The following is a 17435-nucleotide window of genomic DNA, read 5'->3' as shown; positions in this document are numbered from 1 at the left end:
CAAAGTCTACTTACTTATTTTAAATTTTTGAATGAATTTACACCAGGAAATACTATTTAAAAATATAATCTTGTCCTTTAAAAAGAAAATAATTTTAAAAAATTATTTGTTAGCATTAAAATTATTTTGATTATGTTATCTTTTCCACATAAAATAATTCTTACTGGATTTATTTTGTGATTCACAAATTGATCATTTCTAAATCAATTGTGATTTACAATATATAAAAAACATGTCACTCCAGTCAATTTTACATGTAAGAAATTGTTTGTTGTACAAGATTCTCACTTCCCCAGGCATGGTGGTACACTCCTGTAATCCCAGGGGCTCAGGAGGCTGAGGCAGGAGGATGCAAGTTCAGAGCTAGCCTCAGCAACTTAGCAAGGCCCTAAACAACTCAGTGAGACCCTGTATGTAAATAAAATATAAAAAAGGGCTAGGAATGCGGCTCAGTGGTAAAGTGCCCCTGGGTTCAATCCCCGGTAGCAAAAACAACAACAAGAAAATTTCTTTTTTCAGGGAGAATGAAGAAAATGTGTGATTTGTTTTTCCACATCATCTTTGGTACTTGAAGTGAAATCTGGATTCTGATGAACTAGCAATGCTTTGGAAAATATGTGTCTTTAAATGTTATTTTTAAAAAATGAGTTCTGATTGGTCAATATTTCGATGGAAATGTCGATAGTAAGTAGAAATGAACCTCTTGATACTATCAATGTATCCTCTTAATCACTGTTAATTCTGCAGACTTGTATATGCTAAAATGAGTATTGATCAAACTTAGGGTAATTTACTAGTGATGCCCATTTGTGGGCTTAATGTTCAACATTTCTTTGAAGGTATAATTCACAACTAAGGTGCATTATATTCCAGCAACTTCCTCATTGTTTTCTGAACTCTCCACATATTTTGGTGCCTCAGTCATGGACAATTTGAAAAACATTATGCAAATGTCAAACATATTTTCTCATAGTTAAACATGATTCTCAAGAGTTTCTATTTTTAAGTGACACAAACTACCAAAACTAGAAGAAATAAAAACCTCTCAAATATTGATTTAAGGAAAGTGATAACCACAACCTATTACTACAAATATGTATCATATTCCTTTGTAGTAGGTTTATTTTTGCCTTTTCATTCCAAAGATTTAGCATCTTTAACATAATGATCAAGAATGTTGAAAACAAAGAATATTTTTTTTGCATGTGCTTGACTTAGCATGTTAGGACAGATGGCATGTATGAAAAAGGGTAAGGACCCAATGCCTGCCTCCCCTGAAGGGTTGCAGCCACTAAATACAGGTCTGTTCTGAACATGGGAGAGAGCAAATCTTACCTAACACTGTAGTCTTAATTAACAGCTTAGAGCACACAATTTTATTTTCTGAATCAAGGCTACTGTGTTAATTCAAATGACTTTATCTGTTAGCAGAAAATTTATGCAACCTTACCCAATTCTTATATGGGGTAGGAGACTACTATTACATTGAATATATTATTAGAGCAACAGTAGGACAAAGTTATAGTTGAGCCTTGACTAAGCTACAATCATGCTTATTGAATTGTATCTTTTTAATAAAAGCAAGTATATTTTGTTTCATCTCTTTTATTATATCTGTTCCAAGGAACATATCGAGGAAGTCTATATTTTAGTTAAATATTTTATATTTTGTCTCATCATTCACTTTACAGAGTGATTAGTTAGGATCATTACAGCACTGCAGCTTAGAAATGGCTTTCATTCAATGAGTTTCTCATTACAAAAACTACAAAACAATCAGTAAAATATTTACTAAAGTATTTCAATTAGTTTTCCAATTTAGTGCTTTTCAGGGGATCAGAACTTTGAAAGGAGTATAGGAGTTTTACTAGTAAATAAGGGAAGCTATTTAATGTAAAATGAGATAGAAATTGCTGTAGTTTGGATGTTGAATGTTCTCCAAAAGTTCATATGTTAAAGATTTGGACACTAACTTGATGCTGTTGGGAGGTCAGTGCAATATTAGATGAAACTTTGAGGGAAGTCATTAGGTCACAGGGACATGCCCTTGATGGGGAGTGTGTGACCACAGCTCCTCCTTTTTTTCTTCCTGTGGCTTTGCTACCTGACTGATGAGGTTAATGGTTTACTCTGCCATGTGCTACCACCATGATGTGCCACCTTACCACAGGCCTCAAACAATAGGGCCATTCATGGACTTGAACTTCCAAAATCATGAATCAAAAAGAAGCCATTTCTCTATAGCACTCAATTGCCTCAAGTGTTTTGTTACAGTAAGAGAAAGCTGATCAATACAGTCATCTCTGTGTTTCATTAAGTAATGAAGGTATTCAGGAACTTCATGTTACAATTGGTAAAAGTCTGGACTCAGGAAGCCTGGGATCTGACACAAATTCTGGCACAGAATAGGCATCCACTAAATATTTCTTGATTTTCTAAATACTGACTTTGATTCTGGGCATGTTGTTTAACTTCTCAGGAAGTAAGTTTTTTTTTTTTTTTTAATCACTTGGTGCATTTGTGGGAATATAGATTTTCTTTCAGAATAACCATGTGATATCCCTGGTTCTATTTCCTTTTTTTTAATATTAGTTGAAAGAACTTTAACTTTAGGTATTCAATTTGTCTCTACAACAATTTACAAAAGGAAAATACCTTAGAATTTTCAGTATGTAGCTAAGACAGATTTATGTATTTATTTTAGAGCTAACATTGACAAAGTGTCAACCTAATTTAATTAAACCCAGAACTCATGTACTGGCATTGTCTCAATATTTTCTGCCATCCATTCTTGGTTTATCTAATTATATACCATTAAAAAGAGCTCATATTCACTGTGAGAAGAACACTCTAGCACAAATTAAGTTCAATAATAGAACTGTTTTGTATGTTAGCATCTGTCTTTTTCAAGACTCTGATGTATTTCAATACTGATATATTTGGACAAAATACAGTATTCATATTACTCTAAAGTAAAAATAATGTGTCTTTTCCTGATGTACATGCTGTATACCACTTAATAATGCATTTCTTTTTCTAAATGTCATGAAACTGTAATAGATTGTCGTTGTCATAAAAAATTTCAGATATTGTCATTAATCCTCTTTAGGAGGGAGATACTATAAATATAGCAACAGGAAATTCTCCCTGTTTATTTTAAAAACTATGTTTGGTTTGGAAAAAAGAATAATGCTGCATATATTTTCCTATGAAATATATCCTACTGACCTGAAAAAAATATAGATATATCTATATATACACATGTATATGTTGAACTTCAGGCCCCAACAAGAACTTCCCCACTGACCTACATCCCGTACCACCTCTAAACATTTTCCCTCACTTACCTTGAACGATTATGCTTTACCTTTTCTACTTTTTAAAAACTACTTTTCTTTACATGCCACTTGCTTTTAAGCTAAAGTAAGCTTAATATATCTTTTAAACTTCTTAGAAAGTAAATCCTTTATAGATTGATAATGTAAATAAAATATTAAATTTGGACTAGATTCTCTGTAAAATGAAATTAAAAACTGTTTTCTTTGTTAAACTTATTACATGAGATTAAAACTTGCTTCTTCTTTAATCACTGTGTCAAATTAACACATATATTTAAATTCATTTTTTAAAAGCATTGTATCACAGGTCACCTCATTAATATGTACAACGTTTAAGTTTTTATGTACCAGTTAAATTTAATAGAAAAATTTGAAGTATGCATTTCTGCAGGAGTTATGAGATAATTACTACTTATGTACTATTGGCATTGCTTACTGTATGTAATAATGTACATCTTCAGAATAAATTCATTATAGGAACTTTATTTAGAGAAGCTTGCTTTGCAATAAAATCTAACATAATTACTACCAAAACCATATCTCATGGCAATTTTATTGTTATTATTTTGGCAACTTTGATAAACATACATATCAATAACTTCTATAGTGAATATCAAAATTTATCCAGCATCAGAGATCCATAAGAAATAAGTAGTGTATTAAAATTAAAAATAAGTATTGTATGAACATTTATGTTTAAAAGCAGATGAAGACATATTTCCTTTAGAAGAGGGCATTTTTTGCTTTAAAAATATTTCTTATCTATCCAGTTTCACTAGTGTCTTTACAAAACACCAAGATTTATGCAAAATGATACTACAAAAATTTCAGAAATTCATCTCTCATGTCATATAAGTATGGTTAAATGAGCTAGGTGACTCATAGAGAATGTATCTATTTTATGGTTTACAAATAAACATGAATTAGAAAAAAGGTAGGAATTTTCATTTTATCCTAGATAACTGTTATACATAATTATAATTTTTAAAAAAACAATCTGCATAGACTCCCCATGAAGTCCATTTTACTGAGACAAGAGAATCAGCTCTTTTAAATTTTTTTTTTAGTTTCAGAATTTCATTAAATCATAAGAAGCCTAATTAAATTCTGGGTTTCAGCCCACAATATAGTAAATATATCTTCTCCTTTTTTAGGAAAAGTGCTTTCATGGACATTTTAGATAGTGAATAGACTGAAAGTATATTTCATTATATAATCGCTTGGTATATCATTTATTTTGCTCATAGGATAAAGAAGCTATAGATAAATTACAGAGAGACTTATGCATATTTTTCCATCTAAAAAATCTTTTTGATATGTTTTAATGCTATCATTTTCAAATAATAAAAGTAATTTAAATTCATCTTGATAAGTTTAGAAAATTCACATAAACAAAATAAATAAAATAAAAATGTCAATGAAATATTTGTGAAATTGAAGATACCCTGGTTAACTCTTTAATAAGTAGGAGGTGAGTTTCTATTTGCCTGTTTTGCCTACAAAGAAACAAACCATAATCTCAGAGCACACAACCAAATTGATCACTAGTGTTTTCCATTTTCCATTTTTCTTTCCTTTCTGTGTGTGTACAGCACAGGATCGATCATACAATTTGTATTTTTATCCTTTCCCAATAACAAGAATATCTGAATATGTGTCAATGTCCACATTAAATTTACACAAATATTTCTCTAATTTACTTACTGTAAATAACTTAGTCATAAAAGAAAAATTAATTAAGATTGTAAGCATAAAATTATGTTGTCTTTCAATAAGATGAAATGCATGCCATTAAATTTGTTAGGCATAATTTATAATGTTAGAGTTTTTTAAAATGTGTTACATAATCTGTTACTGAATAGACAAGATAAAAATGGATGTTTTCATGTGAATTTTATGGAGGAAAGGCTGAATTAACTGGTTTTAGAGCCTGGTACAAGTTTGGAATTATTAAATATACTATATTCATTCACTGTGTAGTACTATGTGCTTAAAATCAAAATAATGAGCACAGATGATAAAGTATCCATCCATCTATCTATCTATCTATCTATCTATCTATCTATCTATCTATCTATCTGATTGAAGACATAGAGCCTGTATGCAGAAACTTGAAGCAGATAGTATAAAAAAATTCCAGGATATATTTTTGTTGTCACTCAAGAGGCAAATAAAGTCATGAAAGCAATGGTATCTAAGAAGATGCCTTATGACAAAGGCTATTTATCCTCAGATTGGAAAGAGCTCTTTGAAATTGACTTAGTCCCTGTCTCTGTCATCATCTCCTGGATAGCAACTAGCTGAACAATGTGTCATCTCATAAAAGGGCAATCAGAGGGGTATGGTTGGCCAAAGAGCTGTGGTGCTTTAAATCTGAATCTGCAAATAATCTACAAATCCCTGTGATTCCTCTCAGATATTGCCAAGGACACACTATGGATAAAGTAAGTTCAGGCAATATATGAAATAGAACTGAGAGAGACCCTGAAAAATATGAATTTAATCAGCTCTACTGTTCAGGAAATTGTGCTTTTTCTATTTCCAAACAGGTTCCTGTAACCGTAGAGATCATGTGCCAAATAACCACCACCCCTCGTTTGTCATTCTGCTGCAGGTGCATTTCCTCAGAGAGGCCACAAGCTTAAGGATTATCATTCATACAGAGATCAATTTCTTTTGACAGCAAACTGTTACAGGCACAAATTTGCATTTGCAGTATGTTAATTTTAAAAAAAATTAACATATTGGAGATTTCCAGTGGCCTTGCTACATCTTTTACTACATTTACTACCATTATACATATTGCTCCTGAAAAACAGAGAAAGGAAAACTATCACTATCCTCAGTTCCTTTGTGAGCATTATACAGGTGCATTTGTTTTGTAAAATTGCTTTGATGTTAAGAAAATATTTTCCAACTCAGGATAAGTTGGATAACCAAGGCTGATCATGGTTAATTAAAGACTTAGAGAACTTTATTTAGTTTCATCATCAAATAGTTATTTTTACATGCCTTCTAGGTGTAAGTCATTGGAAATGATGTAGTATAATATAAATATTTCTCAAATGACAAATGTGATTCTTTTGAGCACAAACCAAGTCATATTAACATTCTGGCTCAAATTTCTACTGTGCCTACAGCTCTTCCAGGTTCTCAATCCTGTTGAAAAGTCTCCTCATGACATACTTGTGGCAAGCCCTGGAGAGTCTCAGGTGTTTAACCATACGTCTGATTCTGTTAGTCCTATTGCTGGTGTCTGTGTGCTACCATGGACCTGTCATGTCAGTAATCAGAACTCTGCTGCAAGAAGGCTTTCCTGCTTGATGTCACCTTCCAATTAAGTCTGTTTCAGGCTACTCCTTGCCTCTACTTCTGAAACTGTCCCTTCAATTTCTGCCTCCCTGTCCTGTCTGAATTCTGTCACTAAAACAAAAACAAGCAAAATCTATGACATCTTTTCATAACCCTTAGGGCTTTCTTCATTTCAAGTGGCTATTATATGCAATTCAATTCTTTCAACTTTAAAAGAAATAATTTGCAAATTTTACAATGACTTGTAAACTCCAACACTTCACCATTGTCTTTCTAATTTTTCTTCGGGCTGAACAAAAATCTCCCCAAACCAGTAGTATATCCTAGTGGTGTAACTGGAGGAGATACTAAATGCAAGCATGATGTAATTGTGAAGTTAAAAAAAATAAGTAACTTGTTTTTGGAGATATAAAATTTAACAATAAATGCAACCAGGGAATGATGCAAGGCTTGGCATTGAAGTGGAGAAAGTGAGGCAGCAGACATCTTTCACTCAGGCAACAGTACAAAAGATGCAGTGAAGTGTAAGGACCCATGACTCCGAATTTCTGAATGTTCTGTGTGATGCCAAGCTGAGAGGAATGTGGTCATATGAAAAACAGAGTTAGATTAGAGCCAAAATGATGATTCAAGAAGGCCTGGATTCTACACCAAACCTTGTAAATTTTCTCCTATGAGTAATTAGGGACAACATCAGGCATTCTAAATGGAATTAAGGTATTTATGCCTCAAGTAACAGAAGATCTGGCTGAAAGAAAATTCAGAGCATTTATTATCTCACAAAACAAGAGGCATGGTGATAAGGTGGATCCAGGTGTGGTGAATTCAACCATTCAGTGAAAACATAGCTTTACCTCTTCTTCTTCCACTCATTGTTTCTAAATGGCTGAATTAATTTCAAGCATCATATTATCAACCAATAATGTCCTAAAATAATAGAATTTTTTTCCCATGTTCTTTGTTAATATTTTTTTCTGTTAGGAAAAAATCAGCTTGTTTCCTTAAGCCTGTTAATATTAGGTATCTCTTGATCCAGTCAAGTTGACAATTCAAATTAACCATCACAAATGCATTGTATTTAGGTTTCACAATATTTAATTTTTCTTACCTTTTCTCTCTCTCTTTTGGTATTCTTTGATATCAGTGTTTTCAAAGATTTTGTTTTTATTGTGTATAGAACATCATTTAATCTACTTTGACCATTTCTTCATTATTTGAACCAGGTTAAATATTTGTAGCAAACATACTACACATGTGGTGTGTATAAAGCATATAATGCCTTATTTTCAGGACATACATGGTGAGTTATTTGAGAAGCATCAAAATGAATGCAACTACTTCCACATACTTCAGCAAAAGAAAAAAAATCCATTTGGCTATATATCTGCATCCAAACATTTCCAAAGAGAGCATGAGAAAAAGAATCAAATTTAGAGAGAAAAAGCAAATAATAACAATTAGTGAATCTAGATGAAGGGTACAGAAATTATTCATGAACTAGTCTTTCTGTTTTTCTGAACTATTTCAAAATAAAAAACTGACAAAAACCACTGGGTTGGAATAGTGAAAGGCTGTGACATGGAGTTGATATGCTAAGGTCAGGTAGCCCTTCATCACTAGCTGGCTGTATGATTTTGGATGAATTATTGAAAATATCTGATTTCCTTGAAATTAAGATGATAATGCCTAGTTCATAATATTTTAAAAGACTGAAAATGGTAATAGAAATGCAAACTTTTCACAAAGCAGAAAAGATACAGAATATCAAAACAAATACAGATTCTTTTCAACCCAGAAGCCCAGTACACTCTAATACTTTAGATATAGACTCAGAAAATAATTTAAAAAAAGATGTCCATCATTTGGAAAATAACAGAAGTATAAATTATCCTGTTGTTCATTTAGAGAAATGAATTTTGCATACTTGAAATGACCTTGGTGACTGTAAATTAGATGGAGTTCAAGGGGTGACTAGTACAGAGTTAATTAATTTAGGACATCAATAAAGATGAATAAGGATTGTTAAGGTGTACAAAAAGTCATAGAGGACATTAAATGTAAGTCTGTGAAAAAACAAGGTGCTGAATCTGTTTGGAAGTTTCTGAGATATGGAAGTACTTATGTACCAGCACTGGAGAATGCCCTCTGCACTCTAGACTGACTTCACAATCTTCCTGAAATGAAAATGAGATCTGAAGATCTGACCCATTCATTCTGAGACATATATTTGTGGAGCTCCTTTTATCTTCTAAGCCCTCAATTAGTGTTGCAATATAAAAACAAATGAGAAGAACATTCTTACCTCCAAGGAGTTCACATCTTTCTCCATAGTCAATTACATCTTCCTCCTTGGGTTAACTCCTGAATTTGAATGCTCCTTTGAAACAGCTTATCGACATTACTGGGAGTATTAGAAAACTTTGGTGAAAGTAGAAGCATTTAAGTTGAGATATAACTTTTAGTTGTGAACAGACAATTTCAAATGTTAGAGGGGAAAAAAAACTATTTCTTATCTAAAACTATATGACTCCTTGAAGACTTAAGCTTCTTTTTCTCTTCATTTTTATAAGGTCAAAAGTAATAAGAAAATATATACTATAATAATTCTTCCTAGTAAACATTAGATTTGTGCTCCTTTAAAATGCTTGCCTCCTGATTTGGTTGGGACTTCATCTGTGGGTGAAGAAAGTTCACTAGCACATTGAAGCTTAACTGCAACTTTTCAAAAAGTAGTTTTTTAATGTTTGGTTGAGATGCTGTGGATAATATTATCAAAGAAACTCCTCTTTTCTGTTCTTCTGTGTCTTCTGTTCTTAACCTTCTATTCTCCATTCTTTTCTTAAAAATGTATGAATTGTTTCCTTTCTCTTTTCTTACCTTTCTGCTTCTTCCACTTTCCTTTTTCTTACATTTTCCTCCTTTTCCTCCTCTCTCTTCCATCCTTTTGAAGTAAGATTTGATGAGCTAGGAATACAGGATTTAGGGACTAAGAGATGCCATGAATGAGTGTGGGCTGAGAAACACTGGTATGAGGAATAGCTAATGGGGTCACAAAGGAAAAGAGAACATTAGTAAATATATAACATGATAATGTTATATATTGTGTATCAGATCACTTAACTGCTGGCGAAGATCTGCAACTAGAGACATACTAAGCTTCTTGTTTGGATTAGATTTAGACGCATCAGTGTTAGCTTTCTGATGTATATGTATGTGTGTATTTGTGTATATATACACAAACACACATATATATGAACATATATACCTCTGTATATACGTAGAGAAAGGTGTATATGTGCATGCTCATAACACATGCATTTTCTAGCTGTGTGTTTTAAGGAGTCAAAATAGTAGTAGTATCCCATAAGTAATGATTCTACCAAGTACCCGAATATTAAATATCATTCTCTGGAAGGCAACAGGGCTGTTAGAGTAATGAGTGTTATAGGAATAGGGCAGTGAAGTCCAACATAAGCCCAAAATATCATGCTTGTAAAGGTTGTAGTCAATATCTGATGGGTTGTTAATCCCCACCCCCTAAAAAAGTGGAAACCAGCTTTGGAGGGTCTTCATTCAGTAATTCTGGCAACCTTAACTAAGATAATAAAACCAGCCAACAATCCTCAATGGATGCTAAAACTGGACAGTGGAAATTTGTTGAGAACAGAATATTTACAGTCTAAAAATTGTTCCTTTACCCCAATTTTTAATTTCAAATGAAAAAAAAATACCCAGCACATTTGCAATGATGTTTGAAACTATTATCATCTCAACTGAATGCTCACTAGTAATTAGACAAGTAGATATCTTTTTTGTGTGTGTCTGTGATAGAATTGCAGAATTTGAAACTAATAATCAATAAATATTTAATAAATTCAAATAAAAAGGCATTCTATAAACTAACTACCATACTCTTTATAACAAGTATTAAAATTACAAATGAGAAGGTAAGATTTAGGAACTGTTCTAGTTGAAAATAATCCGATGCATAACCGATGTGATTCTGCAAGCTGTATTTGGGGTAAAAATGGGAGTTCATAACTCACTTGAATCTAATGTATCAAATATGATATGTCAAGAGCTTTGTAATGTTTTGAACAACCAATAAAAAAAAGAAAATAATTCGAGACATAATCTTGGATTGGATTTTAGACAAGAAAAGGAAAAAAAAGCATCAAAAAAGTGAATCATTGGGATAATTGGATTGTATGTACTGAGTGATAGTCTACATGGTGGGATTATTTTCAATGTTAACTTTCTGATTTAAATGGTTGTGCTATGATCATGTAGAAAATATTCTTTTACCTTAGGAAACTCACACTAAATTTTTAGGGCTAATATGATATCTTATCTGCAACTTACATTCAATTAAATAAGAAATGTTAGATGCATACACACACACACACACACACACACACACACATACACATTAAGTAAAGAGAAAAGAAAGAAAGGTAGAAGATAGGTAATGAGAAGCAAAGTGGAAATATATTGACAAGTAGAAGGTATGTGTCCTAGAAAAGGAAGTTACTCAGTTATTTGTGACTTTACTATGAGTTCATTTTACACAAAATAACTCATAAGTAGACCAAAGTGTAAACCTGAATAAAATGTCCAGATATTTGAATGGACTTAAATGTTGGGTTAGTAGCATACCTGTTTAATGTTGCAGGACATTAAAATTCTATCTTTATCACTGACATTTATTATTACTCAAAATAATAATTGATTATGGTACAATATTTTAGTTCATTAACACTTTTTTCTAGATGATAATATCCATATGTTTTATCATCCAAAATTCCTCAGCACCTGACATTTCTGGACCTTCTGTTCCAATTATCTGCCTCCATCCCAGGTAAACTTCTGACTGCACCTGCACTGATCATTGTACAGCCCACCAGAACATCACCTCTGTTATGATTTGGATGTGAGGTGTCCACCAAAAGCTGATGTGTGGGACAATGCAAAGAAGGTTAAAAGGAGAAATGATTGAGTTATGGGATGGAGCTATGGGCTGTAAGAGCCTTAACCCTATCAGTGAATTAATACCCTGATAAGGATTAACTGAATGGTAACTGAAGTGGTAAGGTGTGGTTGGAGGACATGGGAATTGAGGCGTGGCTTTGGGGTGTATATTTGTATCTGGACATTGGAGACCTCTCTGCTTTCTGAACACCTTATGAGCCACTTCCTTCTGCTACACTGTTCCACCATGATGTCCTGCCTCACCTTGAGCCCCGAGGAATGGAGCAGTCCTTCTGAAACTGTGGGCCCTCAAATAAACTTTTCCTCCCCCACAATTGTTCTGGAAGGTCTTTTAATCACAGCAGCAAAAAAAAAAAAAAAAAAAAGCTGACTAAAACAACCCCTCACATCTCTCAAACACTATCTACAATGTCTTTTTTTCACTGATCCTCATATGACCTTCCCTGGCTTGTGTCCTTCACTGACCTGTGCTCCTGTCACCAATATTGAGTGATTACCTGTCTCAGCACTGGTAACTGTGGCTTAACTGACTAGTGGCTCTGTTGCCACCAGCCTGTTGGCTTGTTTAACATCTTTTATCTCAGTGTCTTTATGCAGCCTACATCTCCTCCATCTCTAAATCTAACCTCGAAGAGATGCTCTAAAAATCTTTTTATACATTATGAAATCTATAAGTGTATGTAAAAATACACTATCTGACATTAGGAGAATTCCATGTTGTCTGTTTTCTGATTATATTTTAAATTTAAACTGTAAGGTAATATTACAAAATTGTACCTAGAAAAAAAAGCATATTTTTCCCAATGTTTCTCCATGTGAGATATCATAGATAATAAAGGTAGAGTTTCTTTATTCAAAAACTACTTCTTCATTTTGAATGTTGTTCTTTGTTTTTATCATATTACTTGTGAATTTAGTTTCTTATTTTGGGTCACAATTCACATCAAATTACACAGTGTAGTAACAACTGTGATTTGGTTTTTCCATTTTTACTGTCTATTATCCTTAAATTTTTATTGCACACTTAATTTTTATAATTAAAAAATTAAAATTAGGTAGTTTTGCCCCAAACTAAAAACCTTGACTTAATGGAGAGTTCAAAACAGATTCTAAATTATAATTAATGCAAGTGCTGTTAATTTTTTTTGAGTATATCATCTTATTTCCTTATTGTAAAGAAGTGGTGGCTTTTATGTAAATAGTCTATGTGACATATTATTATTGTCACTGGAATGCATTTGGAAAGGATTTCAAATAATACTATATTCTTGGAGAATTAAAACTAATATGTTGTAAGTAAATTTGTGGTGCATCGTGCTGGAAACTTTTAACAGTTATCCACAATCTTTCTATTTGAGGAAACTCTTATACTTTCTACTGAATAGGATTGTGGGTGATTATTTTTCCACTCTCCAACTCATGCTTCTTTGGGTTAAAAACTACTAAAACAACACTTTCTCATATAACTCCCTCTAATATATTGATTTCCTTTATTCGCCAAATACAGACTAATATCCTTATAAATTTTATAAATCTCTGTATCCATCTTCATGGAGTTTTAATGTGTTACAAATATTGAATTAAAGGCAAATAACTTTTGTTTTAAAAGATTATACAAATATTGAATTAAAGGCAAATAACTTTTGTTTTGAAAGATTATAAATTATTTAGTTAAGCTTTCCTTTACTTTTATGTCTCTTTTTTCAATCTTCCTCTTTTTGTTTTACCTTTCTGTCCTCCTGTTTTCTCTCCAATATTCATTTATATTTTCCTAAAATGTATTATTACTATTTTAGCTTTCTGGCCTAACACCATAAACAGAACTAAGATTTAAATACATCAAATAGAATACAAAACCTTTTCACTGCTAATTGCTAATACTTTCCTTAAATATCTGTGGGCCTAGTGTGTGTTTTTGCATATTCTTATATCATCACAATGTTGGAATTTATGAAAATTAAGCTGAGTTTCAGTTTTTTTTAAAGTTTTCTTACAAATTCTTCATGTTATTTATTGTCTCCATACCTTAGTTTCTAAAATGGGAGTGTCTTATGACCTATTGATTCAATGATGAGGAATTTTAATTAAAATATAATTTTAATTTATTATTATGTTTAATTCATGTAATTATTAATTCATTATAAATTAATGGGCTTAGGAGAGCATAACATTGGGAATCACAAGTCCTAGATATTTAATAATTCCTGTGGTAGTCAAGAGGACAAATTACAAAGGGATCTCCAAAATTTCATACCTGAGCTCATCACGATTCTCTGTGTTCATTAAGTTTTTTCACACATTAAATTGCCAATTAATGGAAGTAATACCCAGGAAATCTCGCTATGCCCAAGATTTAGCAATAGATAACTGGTTAGGTATATCCTCTTTTCTACTGTTAAGTTTGTAAGGGTTTTTTTTTTAATTTAAAATGTTTCACTGCTTTATTAAATAAATTTAATTCAAATAAATACAAATTGTCAAGGCATAGTAAATAGGCATTTTTACCTTGTTACTGTCTGTTCAAACAAATTTTATTGTAAATTAATTTTGACTAAAGTTATAAGATTGGAGCACATTCTAGTACATATATATTTAATTTCATTTATGCTAAAATCTCTAATGTTAAAGCTGGACCCATGGCCCTTCCCTCTCTTTCTATTTCTCTCTTCCATTTTTTTTAAGAGCTATAAAGCAATATGGGCTGTAAGGCACCAGTCTTGGGAAAGAAAAGTGGTTGGGAGAGGTATTGATGGGTAGAATATACTTTTAAAAAATGTTTTCATAAGACACTCCCTATTCCACCTATTATGTAGGGAAGAGTTTAGGGAAAATGGCCATAAATGCAGATAAATTTGGTAGACATTGAATAAAATTCAATTATATAAGAAAATGGCCCAAATACTATTTATTGTCTATTTTGTGCTGAGCATTTTGCTATTTACTTCCTCAGAACAACCATTTTAGAAGGATTTATTTCCCTTAATTTGTGGGCAAAGCAAATTAGAACAAGAGACTTCATTATTGCTTACTGCACCATCTGAGATTTGCATTTTTCTCTTGGCACATATTGAACAAAAAAAGAAAAAATACAAGAGGTAGCAGAATGCAGAAAAGGTACACTTTTATTCATTGTAGTTGGATCTTTGCAAGAATAAGGGTTAGTTACAGTCCTGAAGTGTTCTGATTAATACAACTATTTTTTTCGGTGCTTACAGCCAAATGCATAGAAAAATATTACAAATATTTGAGGTAACATTTTAAGAGTAAAGTTGATAAGTGCAATCTAAAAAAATTACATTTAGAGGTAGTATTAAACTAGACACTGAACTGGTGTGTAGTATAGATTTGTGGTCAGCCAAAGAACCATGATTAAAATTAAGAGCAGCATCAATTGACTCCCAGAAAGCTTTCAAATAAATTTGCTGCTACTTATTTTCTGCTGGCCCATTGGGACTAGTTTTCTTTACAGCCTCCTGTTTTGAAAAAAGAGAAAGTCCTTGGTCATGAGAAAGAGTTAACTGAAGAGAAATTACTTGTATCCTAGGAATAAATAAAATATTTTTTATTGAATGCTGTCAAGATGAAATGATTTTTATTAAATGATTTCTCTGTAGATGTATAGACAAAATGAAAAATGATCTCATTGCTATTATGGTTAATTCCTAATGATTGTTTAGATATTGTATATGAAATTATTTTTTATACATCATGCTCATTTTGGATAGTAGGCAAAGTTATTCTTTTCTTATGCCACATCATTTACTATTTGAAAATGTAGTATAATAATGATAAAAAATAGGGAAGAAGAAAATTAAATGATTTTTATGTTTAGAGTTACTTAGACTGTTCTCAAAATACTATTTTTTTGTAAAATAGCATTTTACTAGTAATATTATTTAATAATAGTTCCTTAGAACTATAATAATACAATTTTCTAAGCTCTTTTTAGTTTTTTAGATTTGGCATAAATTTTGGAATGTATATATTGTCAATAACTCTATATTTTTGAAATTCTAATATATTTGCATTTCTGTTGTCTGAGTCTATAAAAATATAAAGCAAATTCTTTACCTTTTGCAATATAAGTAAGCATTAACCCATCATGTTTTAATAAGGAGAGAATATTAAGTATTCCATACAATCTGCATCTTCCTCCTAGTGAAAATTATTTATCAAGAGTGACATCATTTTTGGCAATAGAATTTAGGAGTTATGAATCATGTATTGATTGCCACTGATGGTTAAACTCCATCCCCACATGACATTCTAATGTAGTCCTTCATTCATGAGACTATCTACTTCAGTCCCATTTTAATCATTCCCCCAAATCCAAATGATATCCAGAAAACATAACAGAAAATGGTTAAATATATTCATAACAAAACATAGTTTCTGTCATGAGGAACAAAATGGTAGATAAAAACATTAATTGAAGGGATATTTTATGTTTTAACAGCTACAACATATTCCTAGACAGGATAGTTTCACATACAACTGCTTCTTTCCTTAAAAGTGATGTTTTCTGTCACCATCCATACATCTTTTTAGTACGGGTAGAGTATATTTGAAGATACAGACAAGTGTGTATCTACCTAGAATTCAGGGTTATTTTAATGCCTGGCTTTGTTCTAGCTTAACAGAAGTAATATCATACAATATAAATTGAGGTGATCTTATAATGTCTTTCTAATTTATGTAAATTATGGTCATGTAACATGTACAGTGAAAAAGCTTTACCATAACAATCATTAAAGGTAATTCCTGCATCAGTGATGGATTACTGCATATCACCAGGCAGCCTAATTCATTTTTGTGCACCTTTTATTGCTCTTAAGTCTTCTCTTCAATGGAGACTCATTTATTTATTGAGCAAAGGTTTATCAGGTTCTTAAGATATATCAGGCATGGCTCTGAGAATTGGGATGTTGTCAGGAAACACAGACTGGGCTCTTACCCTTAAGAAGCTTGACTCTGTTAATAGTAGAGTTTATTTTTATTTCTTTTAATTAATTAATTAATTAGTTCTAATTTGTTATACATGACAGTAGAATGCATTTTGATTCATAGTACACATATGGAGCCCAATTTGTCATTTCTCTAGTTGTATACAAATAGAGTCCTACCATTTGTGTCTTCATACATGTACCTAGGGTAATGATGTCCATCTCATTCCACCATCTTTCCTATCCCAGTCCTCCCTCCCTTCCCCTCCCTCCCCTTTATCCTATTCAAATTCTTCCATTCCTCCCATACTCCCCTCCCCAACCCACATTATGAATTAGCATCCACTAATCAGAGAAAACATTTGGCCTTTGGTTTTTTGGGATTGGCTTACTTCATTTAGCATGATAATCTCTAATTCCATCCATTTACCTGCAAATGCCATAATTTTGTTGTCTTTTAATGCTGAATAATATTCCATTGTGTGTGTGTATGTATGTATGTATGTATGTGTGTGTGTGTGTGTATATGTATGTATGTGTGTGTGTGTATACATACATACATACAGTTTCTTTATCCATTCATCTACTGAAGAGCATCTAGGTTGGTTTCACAACTTAGCTATTGTGAATTGTGCTGCTATAAACATTGATGTGGCTGTGTCACTGTAGTAAGCTGTTTTTAAATCCCTTGGGTATAGACTGAGGAGTGGGATAGCTGGGTCAAATGGTGGTTCTATTCCAAGTTTCCTAAGGAATCTCCATACCATAGAGCTTATTTATTTATGTTTTTTAGTTGTTGGTATATCTTTGTTTTATTTATTTATAAATGGTTCTGAGAATCGAACCCAGTGTC

The sequence above is a fragment of the Urocitellus parryii genome (genome assembly GCF_045843805.1).
Source record: "Urocitellus parryii isolate mUroPar1 chromosome 10 unlocalized genomic scaffold, mUroPar1.hap1 SUPER_10_unloc_2, whole genome shotgun sequence".
Lineage (NCBI taxonomy): Eukaryota > Metazoa > Chordata > Mammalia > Rodentia > Sciuridae > Urocitellus > Urocitellus parryii.
This window is presented reverse-complemented; position numbering follows the sequence as displayed.